This window comes from Neopelma chrysocephalum, unplaced genomic scaffold, assembly GCF_003984885.1.
Source record: "Neopelma chrysocephalum unplaced genomic scaffold, ASM398488v2 Primary Assembly neopelma1_97027, whole genome shotgun sequence".
In the NCBI taxonomy this organism is placed as follows: domain Eukaryota; kingdom Metazoa; phylum Chordata; class Aves; order Passeriformes; family Pipridae; genus Neopelma; species Neopelma chrysocephalum.
The window spans coordinates 1295051-1310241 of NW_020925669.1; the positions used below are offsets into that span (position 1 = coordinate 1295051).

Genomic DNA, 15191 nt, shown 5'->3' on the forward strand with positions numbered 1-15191 from the left:
TTCTGCTCAAAAATCACATATTCACAGCACCGGAAGTGGTTGGCAAGTTCTGTGTTGGCACTTGGGCTGTTGGTGTCTGCTGTGCGTAGGTGTGGAAGGCCAGGGGGTGGCTGGGTTCCTTCTTCCCCCTCCGGGGGGGAGGGGAAGCCCTGCGGCCCCCCCAGCTCTGCCTAGCCCAGAGCAGAGTTAGAGGCAGCATTTTGAGTGTGTGCAGTGAGGGAAGAGACTCACAGCACCTCCTGAATCTGACCTGAGGTAAGAGGAGAGAGGCAGGCTTTGCAGCCAAGCCTTCTCCCCCCTCCTTTTCTACAGCTAAGCTGTGGAGGGGGGCTTTCCTTTCCCTCCGCTGGAAAGTGGAGGAGAGGTTCAGCATTGAAGCTGAGCCAAGTGGACGGGCCGTGGAGGTAGGCCCGGTGCTTGGGAGGAAGAGTCCCGAGCGAAATTGGAGACGGACCCCCAGAGAGAGAGGGAGAAGGGGCCCGGAGGATGTCTCTGCCACGCAGGACAACCAAAAACCTGAGGAGAAATCCACATGCCAGGACGTGGACACTTGATAAGCAGAACCACACTGCAGCAGCCTACGAACCAAGGTATGAGAGAGAGAGATCACACAGCAGCAGGAGAGCAAGGACTCAGAGCTATATTCCTGGACTTCACGAGGAGGAGAGACTACAACAAAACAACTGGAACTTGGTGAGGGGGGAGCGTTCAGGCCCAGAACACTCCCACAGAGGGACTGATTACTTTCCAGCCTTGAAAAGGCTCTTTCCTGGACTAAACTTAAAGGAGGGGCTTGAAAGGACTGGTTGATAGAAATGTAATATATATAGTTGTCTTTAGCTTGTATAGTATTTATTTGTGTAAATAAATGTATATACTTCCCCTTCCCCTATAGAAGCCTCTGGCCTGAAAGTTTCTCTTCAGTAGTGTTGGGATAATTGTGGGAGGGGGTGGATTTTAGATTTCTAACGTGGCTCAAACTGCCACATTTTTGGTGCATTGGCTGGGAAATTTGATTGGCTGTGGATAGAAAATATGAGACTTGTTGACATAACGAAGAGAAGCTTTCAGACATAACAAACTGTACCACTGTTGATAAGGTAGAGCTTTAGCTGTAATGTAAGTGCTTAATATAGAGTTAAGATTATATGTAATGTATTATAGTATTTATTTATTTGTACAGTCTTGTAATATAATTCCCTTCCCCCCATATTGAGTCTTGTGTTTTTGTCTGGAAAACCCATCTCACACTGGGTTGAGATGAGGCGGGGGGGGCTAGGAATCAGGAATTGGATTTTGAGGATGTTCAAACCATGACAGTATGCTAACCAATAATCTAAGTAGTCATGTTGATTTCCTTTGTAGTGAAAAAGGAGAGAAAGCAGAAGAAGATAAGAGAAGAAGAAGAGACAGAAGAAGAGACAGAAGAAGAGGATAAAAAGAGGATAAGAAGATCTTGGGAATGGAAGAGAAAAAGGAAGAGAGAGGGAAAGACAAAGGCAGAAAGAATAAGGAAGATAATTCTAGAGCATGGTTATTTTATTTCATGTATCAGTCACTGAGTTGTACTTTACAGGTGTTTCTCTACTCAATAGCTATAAGGGAAACATGAATAGTTACTTTAAAATAGCCAGATTATGAAATCAAGAGAAATAAATCCCATCCATAGTAACTTACTCTTGAACTCACCATTCATCAAATGGTCTCAGCCCTGACTGGTTGTGAGAATTTTATCCTGCTCCTAAAATATTGTAAAAGATAATATGAATTTTGGAAGAAACACCACTTTTATGGAAATAGATTTTTTTTAAATAAAATTTCCTTGAAAGCAATTTCATCTTCAAATATTTTCAATGAAGAATAGTATCTCTGAAATCTAGTGAACTATATTCATTATTATTGTTGGTTTTTATTATTATTTTACTAAATCTCTTTTTGAGAAGATTGGAAAATGTAGAGAAGCACAGTGAAATTATTTTCATATTTCTTTCCTTCTTTAAGGTTGGAAATGTCATTTATATAAAATCTTAGGATTCATTTTCTTTCTCAGTCCTCCCCTTGAAATCAGTTCAATATTCTCCCTTTTATTTCTCATGCTTTTATTTTGACTTTTATATATTGGCCATATATTATAAACAAAACCAATACAGAATTTAAGGTAAATTTCAAGGTTTTGATATTATTCTCAAGAATTTCATAGAGCATAACAGGCACACAGACCTTGGTTTTGGCCCATGGAAAAAATGACTCAGTTTTGAAGAACACAAAAACAATACCATTTTCCATATCAACAAACTTTATACATAAAAGGTTAAATATCATATGCAGCATATGTCAGGAAGTTGTTAGGAAAGCTAGCACTATAGTAAAACAATTTACTCAGTCAAATTTCAGTATTTGGGATGAGTTTCTTATTGCCATTCCTTTAAATACTTATGCAGCCGCATTCAAAGACTTTTTTATTTATCATTAGAAAAAAGATGCCAGCTTGAGGACCTTAATTAAATAGCTGCAGTTATTTACAAAATGCACAGTGTCTCTTTTTTTGTCTATATGAGCAGGATTATAACATAGTTTTGAAATTCTTGACCCTGCTTTAGTCAGGCAGACAGACTATATGATCTCTGTGGGCCCCTTCTAGGGTGATTCATGAAAATCTGTGAATCCTGTTCTTGGCTCTTTTTAGGATTAGTGGCCTACAAGATGCAACATAACACAAATCAGGTCCTCTGCCTTTCCCTGGCATTTCCCATTTTCATAGTGGTCTGTTAATAATACATCAGTTTTGTGAAGCTGCCTCAGTGAAACCCACATTTCAGAAATGGAAAGCATTTCTGGCACAGTAGTCAAGAGAATAGAAAAAAAATATAGTAAGGGGTTAAATTTGAAATGGGAAAACAGTCTTTGTGTCATGCCAGCAGCTGTGAACAAAATTAATTTGCCTCTCAAATATAGCCCCTAGGGAAGATATCAGGAGTGTTGTAAATGTCCCAGAGACCTTATGCAATTTTAGGGCTCGCTCAAAATCAGAAGTGAAAACTAAGTAGTGCTAAAAAGAGAATGAAACAATAAAATAAAAATGTTTTCACTCCCATTGTAGATTGTGTTTAGAAGGCAAAAATCAGACATAACCACGTATTCATCCTCCTGCTTCAATTCTGATCTTAACTCTCTTCTGCCTTTTCTTCCATTCTCTACTCTCCTGTTAAACTTGGTTTGGTTTTTCGCTGTGTTTTACCTCCTGTACTTCAGCTGCTATCTCCTCATTCCTCTTTCTTCACTCTGCTTAATTCACCAAAGCAGTTGTGCCTGCTTGATCTGATTGACTTTAACAGGCTTTCTCAGAAGCTGTAAGTAAAGTCTGTGGTCTCTGTCCCCTTGTTCCTCTTTCAGCCACGTACTTTCTTATTAACTTTTAAACACTCCAAATCTCCAGGGCAGTGAACCCCCTTAACTCTTTCTGACACAGATGGGAGCTGAAGACTACTGACATTTCATAGGAGCTGCTCAGCATTTCACAGTATTGATACATAAATGCCTGATGGGTCAGATCCAAAGTCTCCTGAAGTCAATGGAAAAATCTCTCATTGACTCAAGCAGGCTTTGGATCAAACCCTATTTGTTTATCTGCCCTTCTGTGTTAACCTTTTATGTTTCTCATCTTTCCCTATCAATACCCCTTGCTAGAGGCAATCTTGGCAGGACTAAAAACATGGTGAAAATTAATAAGGTAACCACATTATTCAACACATCAAAAAAAAAAAAAAGTTTGCTTGAATTTACTTCAAATGAGTAAAAGTTTGAGAGCAGAGCAGCATTTAAATTATTAGATTTGGTATACTCGATTTTTTGCTTTTTCAGCCTTTACTGAGAAATTAATTTTTGAAATTACATGTAACTGAAGAGATTCAAAGTGATCCAAAAGAGAATGGGAAAAGGTACAGATGGAAGGAAGAAGCTGGAAATGGGGGAAAAACCCAAGCAACACCTCTCCTTGGTTGCTTATATTATTTTAATTTTGGGTTCTTTCTTTCCTTTTATAAAACACATAACTCAGTGTGCAGATTCTCTGCAGTTTATAAAGAAAACATGAGATATGCTGATGCATAAAATATTGGGCCCAGCATCACAGTATGTGCAAAATTCCATACAAAATTCAGATGTGCAGTGAAATAAGAATTCCTTATTTCTCGTCTAGATTAAAATGGGTGCATAATTTATCTGGTGCAAAATATATGCAATGCTCTTTCTTAATAATTTATATAAAAAAAGATGTTTTGGCATTTGGCGTCAAGGACAACTCTTGCAAAAGGCTCACAGGAAAACGCATGCTAAAACCACCATCTCCTTTAAGCAGAGGACATCTTTTTTACTATCCCCCTTCCTCATTTTAATTAAACAGACACAACATAAACATGACCAACATAAGTGGCTAGGCTTATCTAATAATTCATAAATTTCAAGACACTTCCTTGGCATTACATAGAGATGCATAAGCCTTAATATTTGAGCTATGTTATATGTGGATCTGCAATGGGAACAGAATCTAAAAATCTAAGTTTTCTCATTATTTAGGCACATATTTAAACATATAAATAAAACAAATAGACAATGGGGAGAACAGCAATCTGTCCAAAGGTCACATAGGTCCTTAGATAACACAGTACCAAGCAAACATTTCATAGCATTGTAAAGGATGATAAGATTTTACTCAACTTGAGCATAGGTAAGACTAACAATGTGTTGAGGTATCTCAGGGAGTTTGTTTCTGAGCCCTAAACACACCTTGACTATTAAAACATCCTGCACACACCTCATGATCACCACAGGGTCCATAAATAGTGGGTGGAGGGGACACTTCAAAACGGGATCTGATGTTTACAGAATCTGCAGGCAGAGGAAGAAAAACAAATTATTTTTCTGTAAGCAGACCAGGGGATCATAGACAGAGCTGAGATTGTTTGAGAAATCAAACTGTTTGCAATTACTACAGAAATAGCAGTCAGGACTGGACACAGGCACAGTCTGATGGAAAGACAAAGCAGGCGTATGTCATCCCCCTTGTAGTATATCAGGGAATGTAAGCCTCTACAAGCTACTGATAATGGAGGAGCTGGAGTGTTCTTAGCACTCTGTTAAAAATACACCCTTATTAATTAGTAAATCTTGGCAAAGAGGTGGATTGACCCTGTCTGGATGTTAGGAGCCTGCCAAGCCTCTCTATCATTCCCACTTCCCAGCTGGACAGGGAAGAGAAAATAAGATGGAAAACAACTCATAGGTTGAGAAAAGGCAGTTTACTAAAGCAAAAGCAAAGAGAAAAAAAAACCAGGTTTATTCTCTACTTGCCACCAGCAGGTGATGTCTGGCACTTCCCAGGAAGTAGGGCTTCAGCACATAGAGCTGTTGCTCCAGAAGGGAAACACTGTAAATAGTATTTGCCTCCCCCTTCCTCCTCCTTCCTTTAGCTTTTATAGTGGAGCTGACGTCATATGGAATGGAATATCCCTTTGTTTAGTTTCGGTCAGATGGCCTACTTGTGTTCCGTTCCAGGATCTTGCCCTCAGCAGGGGAAGGAATGTTACAGTGCTGATGTTGTGCTCAGCAGTAGCCAAAACGCTGGCGTGTTATCAGCACCTTTCTACATACTAATGCAAAGCACAGCATTGTGAGGGCTGCTGTGGGGAAGATGAACCATCTCAGCTCCATCTCAGCCAGACCCAACACAACCATGAGGATGGAGACTGTGGGTGAATGGCCCGCACTATTCTGTACAACAATACAAGCCTTCTGTTTCGAGTAGGTAAACTGAAACAGCCACACAGAGAAAACATGCCAGTGACACAAAAAAATCAGTGTGCTTTATTCCTGTGTGCAAGAATGTATACGTGTACAGAAAACTTTAGTGTATTGCAAACAGATTGTCACCGCACGTCATGCACAACCTCTAAAGGTCTTCTGGTTTGGGTGAAATCCCACTAATAACAAGCTCCAGTCCTCTGTAACAGAACTTCTAATTAGATGGTGACAAAAGCAAGGAATTCACTGGCTTTGCAGTTGCCTTCCAGATCACTGTAGAGTTCACGGATGGTACAACTTTTCATGTTGCAAAACCTTTTTCTATGGATTCCTAGCAATTCGGGAGGAGGGGAGTCAGGGGGAATAGAAAAGTGTGACTAAAATCTCATTTCCTACTTTCTACCCGGTACAACACATTTCAGAGGGAGTATAATTTCACTGCCTATGTTTAAACTCTTTTCAGTTTTGTATATAGGCCTCAAACTTCTATCTACTCAGCTGTTTACCTAATAAATATAAATACATTTCCTTGTTGGAGGTTTCAGAGTTTCCACTCTTGTGCATAATCCTTGTGCATATCCTTCTTAAAATCAGTACATTTAGTACTGACTAGTGCATATCATACAGATGTATATGTGGCAGGACTGAAGGGAATAAATATAATTTGTACTTTGTGATACATTTTTTCCTTAACATTTTTATAGTTTATGACATTATTATAAGTCAATATTGTCCATCAAAGTTGACAACAATAAAAAAAGGAAATATATATGAAATATTTGCTTTATCCTAAAGAAGAGAGAAGGGGAAGGAAGGAAGGAAGGAAGGAAGGAAGGAAGGAAGGAAGGAAGGAAGGAAGGAAGGAAGGAAGGAAAAGAAACAATTCTTGAAACTGTGATTGAAATAGACATAAGGTAAAATTATTTGCTAGATAAAATATATACTCTATTCAGTCTGCTTATGTTAACTAAGAATGGAGAAATGCTTTTAGATACTAACTGGACTTAGATTTCAGTATTATAAGAGAGGACCTGTAATTTACATAGCCTCCCTTTGTCTTGGATCTATCTAGAGATTTGATTGCAAGGAATAAACTCTTACAGCTGGATTTCTTTAACACAGGTGATCCTTTTTCACCCATTGCTTAACAACTTTACTTATGGACTATTTTCAAATAGTTTTCACAAAAGTGAAAGTTTTTTCAAACTTCATGACAGTACTTTTCCAGATCAATGAGTTTTATAAATGAGAGGAGATTTTATCCTTCCTATAAAAATAATATCTCACGAGAATTTTTTTTAAAATTGTTTGTTCACCTTTTTGATATAAGGCTTAAAATTTCAGATGAAAAGTTATATCCCTGTATGACCTGAAAGATTTGCTCCACCGTCTCAAGTAATTGGTTGATTTGGGCAGCACACTGGCTTGTGGTATCTTATATTCACAGTAGAATAATTTCTTAACCTTGAAGTCCATCAGTATCGGGTACAGTTGTGCTGAAGTTCAGAATTCAGTACACCATTTCCAAACCATCACCCAGTATGCCTCCTGTTATGAACCATCTGAACAGTTAAAACTAAAATTGCCTTCCCTCTCCTACTCTTCAAATCAGAGTAATCAGTGATTATGGGCAGTTTCCTGCCGTAGAGACATTATCAACATCTCTGCACACTGAAAATGATAACTAGAGCCTTTTGCTCAATCTGTGCATAATTTTTCTCAGCTGGTACTTAAGATCCTGGTGCATAAATAGTGAGTTTGCTTCCATGCTAATGTATAGGAAAAGTAGTTGTTAGCAGTTCAAAGAGATACACGTACTGTGGCCTGAGGCTCTGCAGAGCTGGGAGGTTGTTATTAAACTTTGTTGAAGTGGGTGTGTTGGGTTTGCATGGACATGTTTTGGTAGAAGGGGGGCTTCTGTGAGAAGATGCCAGAAGATTCCCCGTGTCTGACAGAGCCAGTGCCAGCCAGCTCCAAGGCTGAGAACATTAGCAACAGTGGTAGCAACTCTGAGACAATGTATTTAAGAAGGAAAAAACAAGTTATTGCAGAAGAAAATTGTGCCCAGAGAAGATAGAATTGCTGGGTTAATGGTTGGACTCAATGATCTTACAGGTATTTTCCAAGCTTAACGATTCTACGGTTTCTCTTTTGCTGTTGTTCATTAGTTTCTTTTCAAATATTTTACTGATCTGTAGTGTGATAACCTTATGGGAAGAGGTGCTGCTTTTTAGTATAGGGTGGATGTCAGTAACAAGCTTACCTGACCCAGGACAGTGAGCACAGTCATTAGGTGCACTCACTGGTTGACTGTAGAACATTCCTGGAAACAGGCAGCAGAACACTGATGTCAGGACTTCTGTCCCAATGCTTTTAGGATGGCTGGCAGAACTAGCAGACACTACAAGACAGGCTTTAACATATATCTTTACACATTACCAGTGTTGATTTACTATTACTGACTTTCTTGAGTTTTCTTGATATCCCCTTGTAATACTAGATGTTCTTCTAGTCTTCATTTTCTTCAGAAAAAACCCTCTTTTTTTCTTTTTTTTGTTTGTTTGTTTGTTTGTTTGTTGTTTTAGGAGCAGAACATTGATTTTAAGGAACAAGCATTGCCTTCAGGAGATGTGAGGCAGCTTCCTGGGCATAACCTTCAAAATGAATATTCACACTCCAATTATTTCTTAAGCTGTCAAAGGGGACTCCAAAATACTTTTGTGTAGCTTTTTTATTTTTCCTCTTTGAAACATGTAAGAATAATGAAACAAGAATTTAGTAAAATATTTTCCAACTGAATTTAATGTGTAACAGACAAGTAAACTATTATTTTATTGTTATTAAAATGTTGTTCCTCTGCCTAACACATTCTACTGATGAATCCAAACTGCCTTGAATCCATACTGGTGCCTAGGAGACCTTCATAAACACATTTGTGTGTATGGCACAGGTTTTTTTGATCATTGGATTTTACTGGTAGGGAGTGGTAAAAATTTGACATTGCAAAAATGGGGGCAGTTATGATATGAATTGCAACAGTAGAACAAAATCAAAGTTATGTTTTTATAAATCTAGTCTCAGAGTGTAGGACTGGAGTTTAAGCAAGAAATCATTTAGTGGTTTGGGGAAATCAGTAAAGAACACAGATCATTATATCACAGGATCTTCAGAAGCTCTACTCTGTATATACGCCAAAAATATTTTAAATTTTCACACTTTCCTAAAACGTAATAGTTTAGTGTGGGAACATAGTGAATTGACAACAGCAAAACATTATACTAAAATTCTGTATATAATCTGAAACACTAGTCTTTACCTCACATGTTGTAACAGTTAACCTTAGATTTCAAATAAAACAAAGATGGAACTTTCAGTATTCCCACTTTAAAAACAAGAAAAATGAGGCACAGAAAAAATGCAAAAGTTCAGAAGCCCAGAAACAAGTTATAGGGAAAGATCAAAATAATTGGGGTCATTTTGTGAGAGTAGAGAAGGCTACCAAAGAAATTTATAACATCTTTCAAATGCATAAATGACTGCTAAAAAATGGGATGTTTATGTTCCAAGTCCATAATTCTTAGGACAAATTAATGGATTTAAACTGCATGAAGAAGGAGTCAGGTTGGATTCAAGGAAAATTTGCTCAGAATTTCTGCAGGTTAAAGCAATATGGAATAGTCTAGCTGGAGGATTTCTGGAGTAGCCACCACCAGAGGACCTCAACATCATATGTCTTAGGAATGACATTAGTAGAGTTGAACCCTCAGACACAAGATAGAATAGAGTAGCTGAGTTGCTTTTATTTATGAGCCTTGATTCTGTGCACATTTTAATTCTTTCTGTAAACTTTTCTGTGTAAAATTGATGCATTTCTGCATAATATCTCTTTTTTTGTTGTGGTTTTTTGGGTTTTTTTTGTGTAACAGTGCCATAGGGACCTATGTAGGTTTCATTTGCTGCTAGTTTGCAGGGTGTCCCTGAAACTCAGTCTCTGAAATCAATGAAGTCTTTTGCCTACAGATTTCACCTATAGATCTGTCTTTCATGATGAGATTTCTTCATCAACTTAGACAGAAATAATGGTATTCTTTGATTTTTGACAGAAGTTACTGTCTACTAGCTTTTTCATACTGCTGGGGTTTTGGCTGTTTTTACAATGGCATCTAGGACTGATGGTGGAGTTTTTTTGGTTTTTTCTCACAGTTTTGCAGATGGATCTCTTCACATTTCCATGGTGCTTGATTAATAACCACCTTCTAAGACAAAAACAAAGAAGCAAACACTTAAAACTCCCACTTTTTTCCTAACCAGCTTCTCTAGCATCTAGCTCTAGAAACTTGTCTAGATTTTTCACTCACTCCTAATAATTTTGCTCTTCCACAAAGAGCAAAATAGCCTTCTGCTATTTTTCCATACACAATAATTTCATGAATAAAAATTATAAACCTAAGTATTACACTGATTTCTGCCTTTTTAAGTTCACAGTAAAAACTCATCCTGTCCTGCTGTGGTTTGTGTTTCAGGAAATACAAATCTATCTCTGGCTTGAGCCACAGTTTCAAAACGCAATTTCTGATTTATTTTTACTTAAGGTTTTCATCCTCCTGCTTTCTTTGCTTGCTCATGACTATAAATTAATCAAAGTTGAAACTTTGTAATTACAACATAAACTATATGTTCCCTTTATTTCATATTTTTTCAGAACCAATTGCTTACTTACTTAACTAGATTAGCCTTAAAATGTCAAAAAAAAAGGTTATTAAAAAGGAAAAAGAAAAAGAAGGGAAAAGTCATTTCTATCAAACACACATAGAAATAAACACATAAATCATTAAATTTACATTTTCTTGGCATTTTTTCAGTCTTTCACTTCTTAATTTTCCACAAATGCAGAAAAAGAAACTGCATTTTTAAATGCTTTTATGAGTTTTTTTTGATGAATAATTTCAAAACTGAAAAATAAAATACATGAGGAAAGACCTTTTAGGATCCATTTTCAATTTAAATATTTTTCACTACAGTAGACAAATAAACATACAGATAAACAATATAAACAAATGACCTTCAAAGTTACCCTACAGAATCCACAATCTCATGGGTAAATATTTGTTTTCTTGGGGAACAAAAGGTTATTTAACCCAACTTTCATGCTCTGCCTCTCATCTGTAAAGATTTTCTGTCTTTACACCATACTGTTACACACATGTAATATTATGTATTACATAAAATGAAATTATGCAATATTGTATATGTGTGTACACATAATTACAATAATTATATAGTATAATATTACATATTTTTACATCAATAACACTTTTGTGGTTTTCAGTCTTCTAAAAGGAGTCTGTAGCCACAAACAATCGGTCAAAAGCAATGTTCTCCCTGAACTTTTCTGTTGCTCACTTCTACCTCTCCTAATGATTTTCATTTGACCTTTTATAACTTTGACTGTTAGGATACAAAGCTGAGTTTTTGAAGTTGGTGAGGTGATTAATTTAACTTAATTTTCAGTCTCTGCATTGAGCAGATACTTTTGACTTGACAACTTAGGCTCCACTTACAGTCAACAAAGAAGAATAGCTCTCCAAAGATACCATTCTCATAGATTTAGAAGCATTCCATATTCCCAAGTGCCACATCCACACACACCTTTTGAACACTGAGAATCACAGAATATGCTGAGTTGGAAGTGACCCATGAGGATCATCGAGTCCAACTTGTGGATGGATACAGGACACCCCGTGAGTCACACCACGTGCCTGAGAGCATTGTCCAAATGCTTCTTGACCTCTGTCAAGCTTGGTGCTCTGACCACTTCCCCAGGGAGCCTGTTCCAGTGCCCAACCACGCTCTGGGTGAAGCACCTTTTCCTGATATCAAATCTAAACCTCCCCTGGCTCAGCTTCATGCCCTTCCCTCAGGTCTTGTCACTGGCCATGAGAATGAAGAGATGGGTACTTGCCCCACAGCTTCCCCTTGTGAAGATGCTGAAGATGTGTAAGAAACTGAAGGAAATGACTGCTGGCTCAAACAAAATGGGGGGTGGTGGGCAGGGCAAGTTCTGCATGGGTGGGGCACTGCACTGCCCCAGGCCCTGCCCCTGGAGCCTCTAGGCCAGCCCCAGAATGGCTGTCAAGTCACTGTCACACTGGAAGTCCCACCTGGGGGGGAGGACCCCAGAAGACCAGAGCAGATAAGAGCAATTGCACAGGTATACACATGCTCACAACTGTTTTGAACTTTATAGCAGCTGAGATTGCACTGGACTCATCATTGCAGTGGCTATTGATCTTTCCCTGTCCCTTTCTTGTCTCTCTCTTTTCCTCTCACTCTCTTCTCCTAACTTTGTCTTCTCTAATTTGAAGTTGGGTGGGTTAGATTTTTTTTTTTTGTGAAAGTGCTTAATTTTGACTGAATGTTGCTTTAAAATATGCCAAGTACCTTATTCTACCTTGATGCTCTAAAGTTTGTAAGTAAAAGCTTCTTAAACAACCTCCTGAGAACTTTTTTGTGTTCTCCCTTACACTACCTCAGCATTTCAAAGTACTTAAGCCCCCTTTTAAAAAATTTGCCTGGTGAGTCCGTGTCTTTACAGACCACACTGAGGTCTCCCCTCTGTCTCCTCTTCTCCAGGATGAACAGATCAAGTGCCCTCAGCCGCTGCTCACACAGCTTTCCTTCTAGATCCTTCACCACCCTTGTGTCCCTCCTTTGGACACTCTCTAATGTCTTAATATCTTTTTTATATTGTGGTGCCCAAAACTGCCACAATATTCTGGGTGAGGCCACTCCAGTGCAGAGCAGAGTGCTGTGCAGGGATGTGATTCCAACACTTCCCAGGCAACCTGTTCCAATGCTTGACCATCTAATCAGTGAAGACATTTTTCCTAATATCCAATCTAAACCTCCCTGGCATAGTTTGAGGCCGTTTTCTCTTGTCGCCTCACTTGTTACCTGGGAGAAGGGACCAGCCCCCGCTTGGCCACGACCTCTGTTCAGTCGGTTGTAGACAGTAAGAAGGTCCCCTTGAGCCCCCTTTTCTCTGACACTTCAGGAAATTTCAGTGACACTTCAAGGAGAATGTTGCACCCAGTGAAATTGATATGAGAATTTTTCATTTGACTGTTGTTCAATTTAGAATGTGTATACTTTATAAAACAATCCAACCTAAGGTCCCACTACCAAATACTTCTTTGCTGAATGGGTAATAGTTTATATTCTACACTGTTTATATATCTTACTATACTGAATAACTGTTACCTGCTTATGATCTCTCTACCCAATTTTCTGTTAAAGTCCTTCAAAATTTGTCTCCAGGCTCTAAACTCTGTAGTTATAGCAGTGAATCCTCTAAATGTTTTCCTTAAAAAAGTGTCTCATGCAAGAGAAAAGGCAAAATAATACCAAATTGTACTTTAGCATGGTAACAGTGGATTCTTCTTTTATTGGCTTTTCTTTTTTCTTTTTTCCTTTGATGGTCTTCCAGAAGTTGGACTCATCTAACATTAACCACATTAACACTGTATATCCAATCTATGTTTGGGTTGTAGATTGCCATGGTAGTCTATGGAAAACAAAACACTTTCAAAGAGTGATTTATCTGCATATAGACAGACATCTAAGATGATTATTGAGATGAATTTCCCTTTCCTGTAGATGGCTAAAGTTTAGTAAAATTAGTATGACTCTCAGCCTTGTTATAACTTTGCATAACTTCAGGTTTCCACAGTGAAATTGGAAACAGCCTTTCATCCACCTGAATGAAATTCCTTAAACTTAACGAACTTGATTCTCCTCTGATTCTCATAATTTTCATTTGAGCAATTTCATGGATTTGACTGATATTTACTACAGATATACACTAATAAAACAAAAGGGAAAATACAATCCAAGGGAAAAAAGTATTTAAGAAGGGTAAGATTATCTGGGAGTGAAAACTAATGCTGCTCTATTGAAAGCGATGGATCTGTGTTGATTAGCATCACTTTAGCAGGTTTTTCTGCCTAAATGGAGGTAAAACAGCTCAGACTTGCAAGTTATCAGTGACGGATAGAGGAGGGAGGGTCATGTTGCTTTTGGTGTGGGAGAAGGCTGAAGCCAGCTTGACTCACGAATCCCAAGTTTAAACATTCTGAGGATGTGAAGAACAGAGTTTCCTGACAGAAACTGGCGCTGGTGAGGATGTGTCAGACAAAGTTTCTGATAAAGGAACCAACAAGTGATAGGACTGATAACTTATCTAAAGCTGCCGAGCTAAAGGCTGCTGAGCTGACACAGCTCACCCAGAAACATATGATTGACAGTCAATCACTTTATAGTATAGAAGCCCAGTCCCATTTTTTAACATCTAGTATTTCTTACACACTCTAGGACCGTTTATGAGGATTCCTCCCTTCAGTGGAAATGCTTCTCAAGGTTACTCCTTGAGACTGAGCAGAGAGATTTGACTACATTCATTACTATGTGTAAATAACACCAATCGCTACTTAATAATTCTTTTTCTCGCTTTAATATTGTTGCTTCAATATTGCTTCAAAAATTAGTGCACTGTACTAGTAGTTATAACTATTCACACTGTGGGATAAATAATTCTGATTAAGGTATTTTGTTCTAATTATTGTCATTGTTAATAAAAGTAATAATTTATTTTATTAATATAAATATATTTGTTTTGCCATCCTCCATGACAAAGTCGCACAAAGATTTAATTACACCTAAATAATTCCTTAAACATAAATTGTTGACTATGTCTGGGGTAAGATTAGATCCACCACACTTAGACCCCTCTTTATAAAGCAAGGGGGTCCTTTTTAGACCTCATGACTCAATAGGAGGATTTCCCTGATAAGTGTTTCCTGGAGCTTCCATTCTGCACGCAAATATCACCTGACATTCATCCAGTGCCTGTACATGGAATTGGATGGAAAGGATAACGACTAGTCTTTTCTTTTAGTATATTTTTTTCCAGAAAAGCAGGTTTGTTAAAAGAGATTTCTGTGGGATTTCATCAATCAATTTTTACAAGATTCCCATGAAATAGATAAGGCCTGAAACAATACGTTCAGGGCCTTGTCGAACAAGTCTAATGTGTCTGTAATTCAGACTAGGAGGAATGTTCAGGGTATTAAATTATCCACAGACTGTAGTTGAACAATTCAATACTCAATCTGCTAAGAGCCAAAAGAAACAAAAATCACATAAGGAATTCTTTTCTGAAAAAATATTTTCTTTCTAATTTCTGATGTGTGGTGACAGTTCATCTTACATCATGTCACATTTACACAGAGCAACAAACCTGTTTTACAAGTGGAGAAGGTAATGTAGAGGAAAAAGAAAAAATAAAAAGAAGATATGTTCAGAGGAATTCTTCCCCTCAAACAGATACTTACACT

At 37.9% G+C, this 15191-nt stretch overlaps 1 long non-coding RNA gene across 1 annotated transcript; it reads left to right on the forward strand.

Annotated features, from left to right (window-relative positions):
- The first annotated feature begins 5535 nt into the window (after window positions 1-5535).
- Window positions 5536-8594, forward strand: LOC113961058. Its single transcript, XR_003532184.1, has 2 exons — window positions 5536-5799; window positions 8385-8594. It is a non-coding gene; the product is annotated as an uncharacterized LOC113961058 (long non-coding RNA).
- The last annotated feature ends 6597 nt before the right edge of the window (window positions 8595-15191 follow it).